The sequence below is a fragment of the Nycticebus coucang genome, chromosome 16 (genome assembly GCF_027406575.1).
Source record: "Nycticebus coucang isolate mNycCou1 chromosome 16, mNycCou1.pri, whole genome shotgun sequence".
NCBI classification, from domain to species: domain Eukaryota; kingdom Metazoa; phylum Chordata; class Mammalia; order Primates; family Lorisidae; genus Nycticebus; species Nycticebus coucang.
In genome coordinates this window covers 93,212,695-93,224,047 of record NC_069795.1, presented here as the reverse complement: position 1 = coordinate 93,224,047, position 11,353 = coordinate 93,212,695, and positions in this window count along the sequence as shown.

The following is an 11,353-nucleotide window of genomic DNA, read 5'->3' as shown; positions in this document are numbered from 1 at the left end:
AGCAGCTCTTTGCTAACCTGATCAGACACAGTACCCCACCTCCACCAAGTAGAGAGGAAAGACAAAAATGCTATAAATCAGACCAAAACAAGCAAGCAGAAAACTTTACGGGATAAAATTGGGTGAAAAAACAAATAATAGTGGCAGAAACACTAGCAAAAATGAAGTTCTAATTATTGAAATAGGCAGCAATGGGAAATTATAATTAAACTAGAAAAATTGAGAAAGAAAAAGGATCTGTATGGAAAAGGTTGAAATTCAAAAACAAAACAACATCAACAACATCAAAATAAACCAAAAAAACAACCAAACCAAAAAAAAAAAAAAAAAAAAACAACCAAAAACAAAGCGGTATGTATATGGTATTGAATATTGTCTGGGCAACACGTGGTCTTCTGTGGTATGAGATGTTAATCACAATTCTGATATGACTGGAGGCTGCTGATTTCTCAAACCCCAGCAGGTAGACACCCTAAATCTCTCTTTAGCCCACTGGAAAGGCACTTTGAACTTGTAAACTTGCTGAGCAGAAGCTTTCCCATGCAAGTGCTTGTCGCTGGAATCACTACTGAAGTGGCTATCCACTTACCCAGGGTGCCAAAACCGGTCTCACTCTGCCCCTGAGGGTTAGGGCTGCAAGGCAGCTCATACCCCACCCTTATGCTACTTGGTCTCTGGGTTACCAGCTCCCACCCGATTATTCTAGCTCTGCGACCCTGAGTGTTGAGCTTGCCGAGGCAGATCGCTCACAATGGCTCCCTGTGACCCACAGCCAAACACTATTATCTCCGTCTGGCTCAGCGGCTCAGACTGGGGCCCTAGACAAAGGCCGAAATTCTCCACACTCCCGATCAGGCTCTCCCCAAGGCAGTTCAACTGAGTGCCAAGTCCAAAGACACCAAAACAGTTCACGGGTAAGGCCTTTCTGGTTTGCTGTCTCACTGCTACTGAACTTACAGTTGTGGGCGGGCTTAGACGGATTGAACACACGTGACTACTTGCCATTTTTCCACTGTTTTAGTCCTCCTCTTGTGGTCCAGAAGTCTCTCGCTGACTCCCCATATCCTCACAGGGGTGATGATAGGCAGATCCCACCAGCCAGAGATGCCTGGAGTCCTATCTCCCCAGACTCACGGTGCCCAGATGCAAGGAAGCTGTTACTCGGCCGCCATCTTGCTCCACCTCCCCAGCCTTTTCCTCTTTAGAGGACATGTTTATGCCATTCACATTAATGGAGAATATTGATAAGTTTGGTAAAATTTTTGTATCGAGTTTTTCAAAATTCCAGTGGACATTTTTAATCCTTTTGTCACTGTGGAAGTTGGAGTTTAATCAAAAGTTTCTGAGTTAGTTTACTTTCATGGTAGAGGATTGGGCTGGTCATTATGGAGGCTAGGTCTGAGAATATCCTGAAGAGCTCGTTTGGTTATGGCAAATTTCTTCAACATATGAATGTCATTAAAGTATTTAATTTCTCCATTATAAAGGAAACTCAGTTTAGCTGGATACAGGATCCGGGGTTGAAAGTTATTTTGCTTTAGGAGATTGAAAGTCGATGACCATCCTTTTCTGGCTTGAAAAGTTTCAGCAGAGAGATATACAGTCATTCTAATATTCTTTTCTTTTTAGGTAATGTTTTTCTTACGTATGGTTTCTTTCAGAATTTTCTCCTTAATATTAACTTTAGTAAAGTTAATTATGATGTGCCTGGGGGATGTCTTATTTGGGTTGAGTTGTGCTGGGGTTCTGAAACTGTATGCTATCTGAATTTCAGAATCTCTTGGCATTTCTGGAAAATTTTCTTTCATAATTTCATGGAGAAGAGCCTCTGTGCCTTGCGAAGCCACTTCATCACTTTCAGGGATTCCAATGAGGCAGATATTAGCATTCTTGGACTTATCCCAGAGCTCTTTGAGAGAATGATCCATTTTTGCTCTACATTTCTCTTCCTCTTTGAGAGTTTGGGAGCATTCAAATGCTTTGTCTTCAATGTCACAAATCCTTTCTTCTGCTTGCTCCACTCTGTTAATGAGGGATTCTACTGTATTTTTCAGATCTTTGAGGGCTGGAAATTCTTGCTTCAGTGTGTCAAAATCTTTGGTGGTTTCTTCTTTAAATTCGTTGAATTCTTGAGACAACTTTTGAATTTCTCCTCGAATTTCTAATTCCAACTTTTGAATTGCTCCTTGAATTTCTAATTCCAAATTTTCCTCTATTCTATTTATCTTGTTTGCAATCCATATTCTGAATTCAATTTCTGACATCTCGGCCATCTGTTTATGAATGGGATCTTCAGTTACATCTGCCATATCTTTCCTTGGAGAGGTTGATCTACTCTGGTTATTCATGTTATCAGAGTTTTTCCACTGATTCCGCCCCATGATTATTTTACACTGTTTGACTTTTCTCCTGGAGCTTTGCTGAGGACCTGTACAGTGCTACGGCCTGAGAAACTGGGGACCTGTTTGGTGTGGTGGGGCTAAGTGGCTGTGTCTTGTTTTCAGCTGGTCTCTATCCAAAACTAGTGAAGTCTCAGCTGTGGAGAAATACCAGCAATTAAGTCACCCCCCCCCCCACGTAACAGTTGGAAAAGTAAAATCAAACCTTTCTACAACCACTTACCCAGGGCACCACTTGGATAGTCCTTGGGTGATTGGCTCAGTTCAAAGGGTCCAAATCAATTGTCTCAGTCAGCACCTGTCTCATGTGGGAGAGTTTAAAAGGTCTCTGGCAACTAGATCTTAGGGGTCTGCTGACAACTCAAATATTACTTGCTCTGGTGCTCTGTGAAGTCAGGAAGACCCACCCAGCAAATAGATTAGTCTGGGAAGGTTGATGCCTCCTTCCCCACCTTGCACCTCTGTCACACCCAGTCACTGATAGCCCTGCAGGGCTGTGACTCAGTTCCCTCCAATGAGCAGATACTCCAGGGATTTGCACCTGCCTGAATCACGAGGATATCTATGTCTGCTCAGCCAAGCTACTGCTCCCTGCCACTATCCGGCAGCTGGAAGTGAGGTCTGACAACCTCGGGAAGCTGGGACTGTTCACTCAGTTCCTGCCCTGCCCCTGATTGATGTTACTGACAAGAACAGAAGAAGTTTGCAGCAATTTGTTTCTGTCCCTGGTAAATTCCCCTGCAGAAGAGAAGCTGTTTTGAGTTCCCAGAACCTGTGCCTTATGTCCTGTCTATGCCGCTGTAGTTTGTATTTGCAGCATGGTTACGTGTCAGTTCCAGCCTCTGCCTGCCTTCCTTTGTTTAGGCAGATGATCCCCTGGGGGCCGGGTGCATCTTAGGCTCAGTAAAGCGGTCCTCTGGGTCAGCCCTGCCCTGGGAATCTTCCAGCTCTGCATGTCTGTTTTCTAGTCCCCGTGCTCTTCTACTGGTAGTTGCCACCTGAGAAGATGCCCAGCTTCCTCTGGTTGCCCAGAGAGACAGGGAGTGTGACTCCAGAATATTCTGGGGTTAGCCCTATTGTTGCCAAAAACGACTGCTGCTGTGTGCCTCAGGGCACCGCCGCTCCGGCATGGTTCCCTCTCAGCCTACCATCCTCTCCTCACTCCCGTGTCACAGAATCAGCACTGACCAGCTGCAGTCCAGGCCCTGTCCATACCTCTCGAGAAATCACCCAAGAATCTGGAATCCTGGGGGTCAGGCCTCCAGACCTCAGAGTGAGAGTGGAGGGGAGTGCTGGGAGCACAGAATTGCAGGTAGAGAATATATACAGTTTTATGATATATACAGAATTTACACAGTTTTATGCCTGGCAGGAAAGCACCATGGCACCCTAGTAGGGGAAGTAGGTCCAGTTTTTAGAGGGTCTCTCCCGTGGAGTATTATGGGAGGACTTTTGAACTCTGCTCGTTTGTTTATGGGGCACTCCAAGCCATTCTTTTGGGGGAAGGGACTCCCATCCTCTTGATGATGGATTTTGTATCTTTTGTTTGTATCCTTGGGGTTGCAGCTCACCTCAGCAGGGTTGATGTGCATTCTTCAACCTTCTCTGTTGGTGCAGCTCTAATCCACCAGGTTAATTTCTAAATTTCTGTCCTTTAACTCTCCTTCTGGATGGGAGCCTCTGTGGAAAGCTGGCTTCAGTCAGCCATCTTGTCTCTGCCCCCCCATCATAAGCCATTTTAAATATCATTAGAATCGTGTTGACACTTTAAATGAAAATTTAGGCTTTAAATCTATCTGTGGGGTCCTCTTAGTTTTCTTTTCACTTGTCTATTCTCGTGCCTTTTGAGTTTGGAAAAAACACATAATGGGACCATTATTCCTAAATCTTGAACAGTCACAGGCCAAGAATGGCACACAGGAGAAAACTGGAAAGATTTGCTTGTAAACCTGGCATGTGATTGGGTTTGCTACAAAGAGTGGAGTAGTTTGTACATGTTCATTTAAAATTAGTCAGATCTTTTGTTATAAGGAATGCTATTTTGACTTTTCAAAATTATTTATCTGCTTACTTTCTGTAACTTTACATAATGCTTATGAAGAAATCATGCATAGAAATAAAAACTATGCTTCTCACATTCCTCAAATACTAACATTTATTATTATCATTGTTGTTGTTGTTATTATTATTATTGAGACAGAGGCTCACTCTGTCACCCTGGGGCTGTGGCATCATTTTAGCTCACAGCAACCTTAAACTCTTGGGCTCAAGTGATCCTCCTTTCTCAGCCTCCCAAGTAGCTGGAACTACAAGCACCCACCATGAAGCCTGGCTTGTTTTTCTATTTTTAGTAGAGACAGAGTGTTGCTCTTGCTCAGGGTGGTCTTAAACTCTTGAGCTCAAGTAATTCACCTGCCTCAGCCTCCCAGAGTGCTAGGATTATAGGCGTGAGCCACCGCACCTGGGTAACTTATATATTTTTAAATGGGTATTGTTAGAAACATACATACATTGAGCTTCACTTGTAAGGGGAGTGAAGTAATATCAATAATCTCCAGATGACAGTTCTCTGAAATATTTGAGATGATCTATTTATAAAATTTTAACTTATTTAAAAGAAAAGCAGTGAAAGAGATTGTTCTTACCATTTTGTCATTGGCTCATGATCACAGAGCTGCTTGGACTGGTTTTGCTACCTCCAGAGGACACCATAGGGAACTCCTTCCACCGTAGGGAACTCTTTCCTTTGTCTTCCACAAAGTGCATCCCTTAATCTCCTTCAGTTTTGTACTTTATCTCTAGGGGGATGGAGGGGATGGGTGGAGGAATAAATTCACCACAAGAACCACAAGCTTCTACCTTGTGAAATAATGCTTAAAAGAAGAACATAGAACCCCAGTAAGCACGGGGAACTTTGGAAGCATTTAGGAGGAGCGCCTAGGTAGCCTGTAAATCAGGGAACATTTCTCAGAAAAAGATGAGTAGAAGGTGATGGTGAGGAGAGCACTCCAGGTGGAGAAAAGAGTGTGTGAGAAGACCCAAGAAGTAAAAGAACCGAATTAGTTAGACAGTTGGAAATTGTTTTTGTCAACCAGAGTTCCAGGCCAGATTAATAAAAGTTTAATAAACCATTAAAAAGGAGGATTTGCCCTGAAGTCTGCTGAATAACCAAACCTGGGTCTAATGTTGTGGAACAGCTGTCCCAACCTCTTGGCAGCAGGGACTGGTTTCATGGAAGACAGTTTGTCCATAGACTGGTGGGTGTTGGGGAGGACATGACTTTGGGATGATTTGAGCACATTACATTTATTGTGCACTTTGTTTCTATTATTATTACACTGTAATATATAATGAAATAACTATACAATTCACCATAATGCAGAATCAGCTGGAGCCATGAACTTGTTTTCCTGGAACTAGATGGTCCTAGCGCTGGTGTCACCCCCTCAGCTCCACCTCAGATCATCAGGCATTAGATCCTGATAAGGAGCCACATCCGTGATCCCTTACATGCGCAGTTTACAGTAAGATTCACGCTCATATAAGAATCTAACGTGCTGCTCATCTGACAGGAGGCGGGACTCAGGCAGTGATACCAGCACTGGGGAAGCAGCCATAAAAGAGAGGAAGCTTCTGGCTCACTGCCACTCCCCTCCTGCTCCTCAGCTGGGTCCATACGAGGCCCCGGGCCAGCAGCAGTCTATGGCCTGGGGGCAGGAGAATGCTGTTGTGGAGGACAGAATGCCATTTACACTCCTTTAAAAGATGCCTTTGGTTTCAATGTGAAGATTGGATATGAGGGAGACAAAATGAGAGCCAGGAGAGCTGAGATGACACTTTTCCAGTAGTCAGGTGAGGTGGTAGTGACCTGAACCAGGACATTGACTTCTGGGAATGGAGAACACTGAATAGGTCCAAGAAATGTTTAAATGGTAGAGTTGACAGGACTCAACTGACAGGCTGTAAGAGTGAAATTAGGGAGGTTGGAGAATGAATTCTAAGTTTCTGGTTTGGGAAAGCAGTTGGATATGCTGTGATAAGATAAAAAGCAGAGGAACAGATGTGTATGTGGAGGGGTTAAGGAAGCAATAACAAATTCAGCTTCAGGCATATTGTAAGTGCTTTTAAATATTGAATTTATTTATTTAGTCGGCAAATGTTGATGGAGTACCAATTATATGCCAGATAGTGTGAGTGAGAGTCCCAGGGGTAGAGCAGTGAATACAATCTTTTAAAACCTATTGTCGGGCAGCACCTGTGGCTCAGTGGGTAGGGTGCTGGCCTCATATACCAAGGGTGGTGGGTTCAAACCTGGCCCCGGCCAAACTGCAACAAAAAATAGTCAGATGTGGTGGCAGGCGCCTGTAGTCCCAGCTACTTGGGAGGCTGAGGCAGGAGAATCAGTTAAGCCCAAGAGCTGGAGGTTACTGTGAGCTGTGACGCCACAGCACTCTACTGAGGGAGATAAAGAGAGACTCTGTCTCAAAAAACAAAACAAAACAAAAAACCTATTGTCTACTGGGGGAAGTGTACAATAAGTACATAATAAACGCAATAAATATATATAGTCACATGTCATTTAATGATGGGAATACATGTAGGAGACACCAGAAAAGAAACACCTTGGTAATAAGGGAATGGGGAAGGGATTGGTCTCTCTTTAAAAAGCACGAAGGCACGTACATCGTTGCTTGGCAGTCTCCACACCTGTGGGGTATACAGCCACGGGAGAAGTTAGTCTGGCCTCCTACTAAGACTGACTGCAGCACCTTTTGAGGCGCTGCAGCACCTCTGACCTGACTGTGACAACTGGCTCCTCCTGATGGGGAGCCTTACCTGACTGTGACAACAGGCTCCCTGGCACCTATGAGAAGCCATACCCCGAGCAGCTTGTACAGCAGTCTGTGTCCTGGCAGTTTCATGGGCCGGGGCGGCGACCTAGCATCCCGGCTCTGACAAACACATTTTGAGAAAAGCATCATTAAGCAATTTTGTCAGTGTATGAACATGATAGAGTGTCCTTCCACAAACCTTGATAGCAGAGCCTACTACCCACCTGGGCTGTATGTGATAGCCAATGGCTGTGAGGCTAAGAACCTGTGCAGCATGGGATAGCCGTACTGAACACTGTAGGCAGCTGTAATACAATGGATGTAAACAGAAACAAGGTTCAGTAGAAATACTGTATTAGAATGTCATAGGACTTTTGTTACATATGCAGGCCACCATTTGCTGAAATGTTGTTTTGCTGAGCATGACTACACATCTGGTGGAGATGTGCAGGACCGGAGACCAGGAGAGCAGTCATCAATCTGAGTTGAGTTTTACTAACTACAGAGTGGTATCTTTAAAGAGAAAATAGAAATAAAGGGACTAAAACAACTTTTTGTTGAAATTCAAAGTCAACATTTTAGTACCCCAAAATGTGCATTTGGACATAATGACTGTGTTTGGTAAGAAAGAGGCTTTTTTTCAAATTGAGGGTGTCAGATAATAAAGACAGCCCTGTCAAGCTTGAGATCAGGGCTGTGTTCCTGCCTGGGAGGGCCCTGGGGTATGTATCAACAGAGCATCCTTAAATGTCAGTGTTCACCAACACAAATGAAGTAGATAATGATTGTTAGTCAATGACTTGTGTTAGATAAATTAAAGCCTTCACTATTGTCTTTCACGTCAACAAACATTTATTGATTGCCTGCTATGAGCATGCTTTCTGCTTGGGATGTGCACAGGGAAAAACCCTGCTTCCATCCCAAATTTATACTCTGGTCAGCATTTACAGCTACTTACAATACAATTCAAGTAGAAAGTGCTAGAATGACCATATTAAATTCTACTAATTTCCCTTGGAGACCAAAGGAACCAGTGAATTTTGGAAGAAGATCAGCTGGTTCCAAGTTTATAATGTGTGGCAATTTATTTACTTGAATTTGGTATAGATTTCCCACTTTTTTAATGAGCTAACAACATTCTGGAAGGCAGTGCACATTATTCAAAATGATACCTTCTCTAGAAAGTTTCCTTTGGGAGGTACTAGTTAATTTTATATTATGTACAACTATGGAAATTTTTCTTTGGTTATAGAAATTTCTGGGCAATTCATCCAGTATTTGTTGTTATGGGAGAGTCCAGTAGTTTGTCTTTCAACTTTCACTAAAGTGGGTATGAATGTTGGTTAAATCTCATTCTTCAGAGTCCCCTGGAAATTAGTGTGATTTGATTAGAAGCAATTTCTTTATAATTGGTTAGTTGAAATTCTACTTACCTTAAGAAAGAAGGACACTTCCAAACAATGGGGTTAGGTCAAGGCCCACTGCTAGACCCCTGTTATAGTACCACATGCTGTTTCTTTGTAGCTTTGAACTTAGTTTAACTTTACATTATCTGTCTGATTATTTAATACTTCCTTCAGTCACTTGATTCAGTTAACTAATATCCGCTGACTTTAAACTTAACAGAGCAGGAACCAGATATATTTTATTCCTTTTCATTGCCTTGGCTCTAAGTGCGTGCTCAGCATTGCATGAGAGATAGAACTGCTACCTGGAGTTTTTTTGTTGTTTATTTTATTTTATTTTATTTTATTTTATTTTTATTGTTGGGGATTCATTGAAGGTACAATAAACCGGGTTACACTGACTGCAATTGTTAGGTAAAGTCCCTCTTGCAATCATGTCTTTTACTTCCTTCCTGTGTCAAGTCTCATGAGATGGCTAAGCAGGGGGAGTTTGGTTGGTGGGAGAGACAGCACTGAAGTTGAGTTCTAAGAAATTGATTACCCCTCCTTCCCTTTAGTGTCCTAAGCTTATTTTACTGAAGTGTCAAAAGATGCTCCTCCACAATTCTTGTGGGGAACAAGATTATCCAGATCATTTATAGTTGTATAAATTATATTCAAGTTCCTCATTCAGCGTTTGCCCCCAGCAGGGGGCAATGTGCCTCATATAGGAGCACTCTAACTGATCCTCCCTGGTGGTCACTACTCCCTTTTTTCTTGTGCTGTCTTTGGTTATGATGATCATTTCTGAGATGTGACAGCCAGAATCTCACAAACACTTTCTTCACTTTTTGACCCTAATAGACAAGTCAGTATGCTCAGGGAGCTATCAATGACTTCCAGGTATGGGCTTTCCCTGGCTGCAGCTGAGAGCTCAGAGCTGATAATGTAATACCTGTGCTATTTATCATAAAATATGTTACCTTGTACTTACTAAGCTGAAATCTAGGTATTAATTTTTTAGATACTTATACAAATTGGTAAGATTTTCATACCTACATATTACGTTTTTTCTTAGCTACAGAGTTGAAGCTTTCATATTGAATACATTTGAGCTCTCTGAACATTTATAAATGTGTCAAATATGATTGGCTTCCGTACTGATTCACAAAGAACTTCACTCCTAAGGAAACTATACAGTTATCACTATTCCAAATAAAAGTATTTCCCGATCTAAGTTTATCCATGATTCAAACTGCCCTGTAGTGGAACACTGTCCCTTGAGGATTTCTGTCTTTGTGTTGTTCAGGAGTGGGCTATCACACCACCAGTGGGACCAGGATGGCTTTGCTGATTGCTTCTGGGTAGTGTTTATTCTGATTGATTGAGGATTCTATTCTGGTTGCTTGAAGCCCAAATATTTCCTGTTGTTAAATATTTTTAATATTTAAAATGATCACAATATCATTAAATGACATCAGAATCACATATTAGATCTTGGCTGTTTGGTTTGAAATTATTGAGTTTTACTTTTCTTTGCTAAGTAGAGTGCTAAGCCATAAAATAGTCTGAAGTAAAACCACAAGTGTAAAATGAAGGCTCTGCACTACCTACAAACTATAATCAAGATTGAACCGTGCTTTTGTGGGTCTGACATCTTGTGCATCTGAGACTGCTGAGAACTGAAAGTTCCTTGAATCTTTCAAGTGAGGGGAGGACGTGTTTCTTGTCTCAGAAATAAAGGATTGGATCTACTAATTCAACTATGTCCTTTCTCTTAATGTCTCATAAAAAAATAGACTTATGACATGTTCCTGTCACTGTGCTTAAGATATACCCAGGTTGCCTGAAAAATATGATGATAAATTTGATTAATCTATGGGGCTGGGGTATAGCTTCAGAGCCCATGGTTGAGGTGCAATGGTACGCTGCCTCTCAGTACTCACTTGGAGTCAGGTAGACAAAGTGGTAAGAACAGAATCTGATTTTAGACTATCATAGAAATTATGGTTTGCATGAAGATTCCATTGTTTATTTTTTATCTCATAAACTATTAGTAAGAAGAAATTCAGCCTGGACTGACATCAACAAGTCGAGACCTTGCTAATTGTTCTTCACTGTTTTGCTCAATTGTGTAGAATTTTCTTCAAGTTGCTCAGTGATGTTTCCCATGGTCTGGGCACCAATTCTAGAAATAATCTGAAAATTAAGATTTTACTGGGTATGCAAATATCTTGGTTTCTCTGGAGTTAGGATTTTCTCTGTCCCCCTAAGTGTATTCATGACAGGGCTTGATGACTAGTTGGTAGGGGTATTTATAGACAATCCCTTGCTGTTCAAAGTGTGTTCTATGAACTGGCAACAATGACATCACTCGGGAACTTTTTAGAAAAGTAGACTCTCTTGCTCCCACCCTAGACCTACTCAGGCAGAATCCCCATTTTAACGTGATGCCCGGGTGACTCAAATATAAAGTTTGAGAAGCTGGTTATGGATATTTAACTAGGATGAACTCAGAGAGGGGCCAGGAAGAGCTAAGTGATCTTTAAAGTCTTGCATCTTAGAATTCTGTGTTACACTATGAAAGATCCACATGTATGGAAGGTGGCAGATGGTAAATTCTTCATGAAGGAGAGTCTGGGATGGCAATTTAAATTACTTTCACTTTTGCTGTTTTTCAGTGTGTATATGATACTCTAATGGTTCCTGATGTTAGTTTTGATTTTGGCTTTTATAA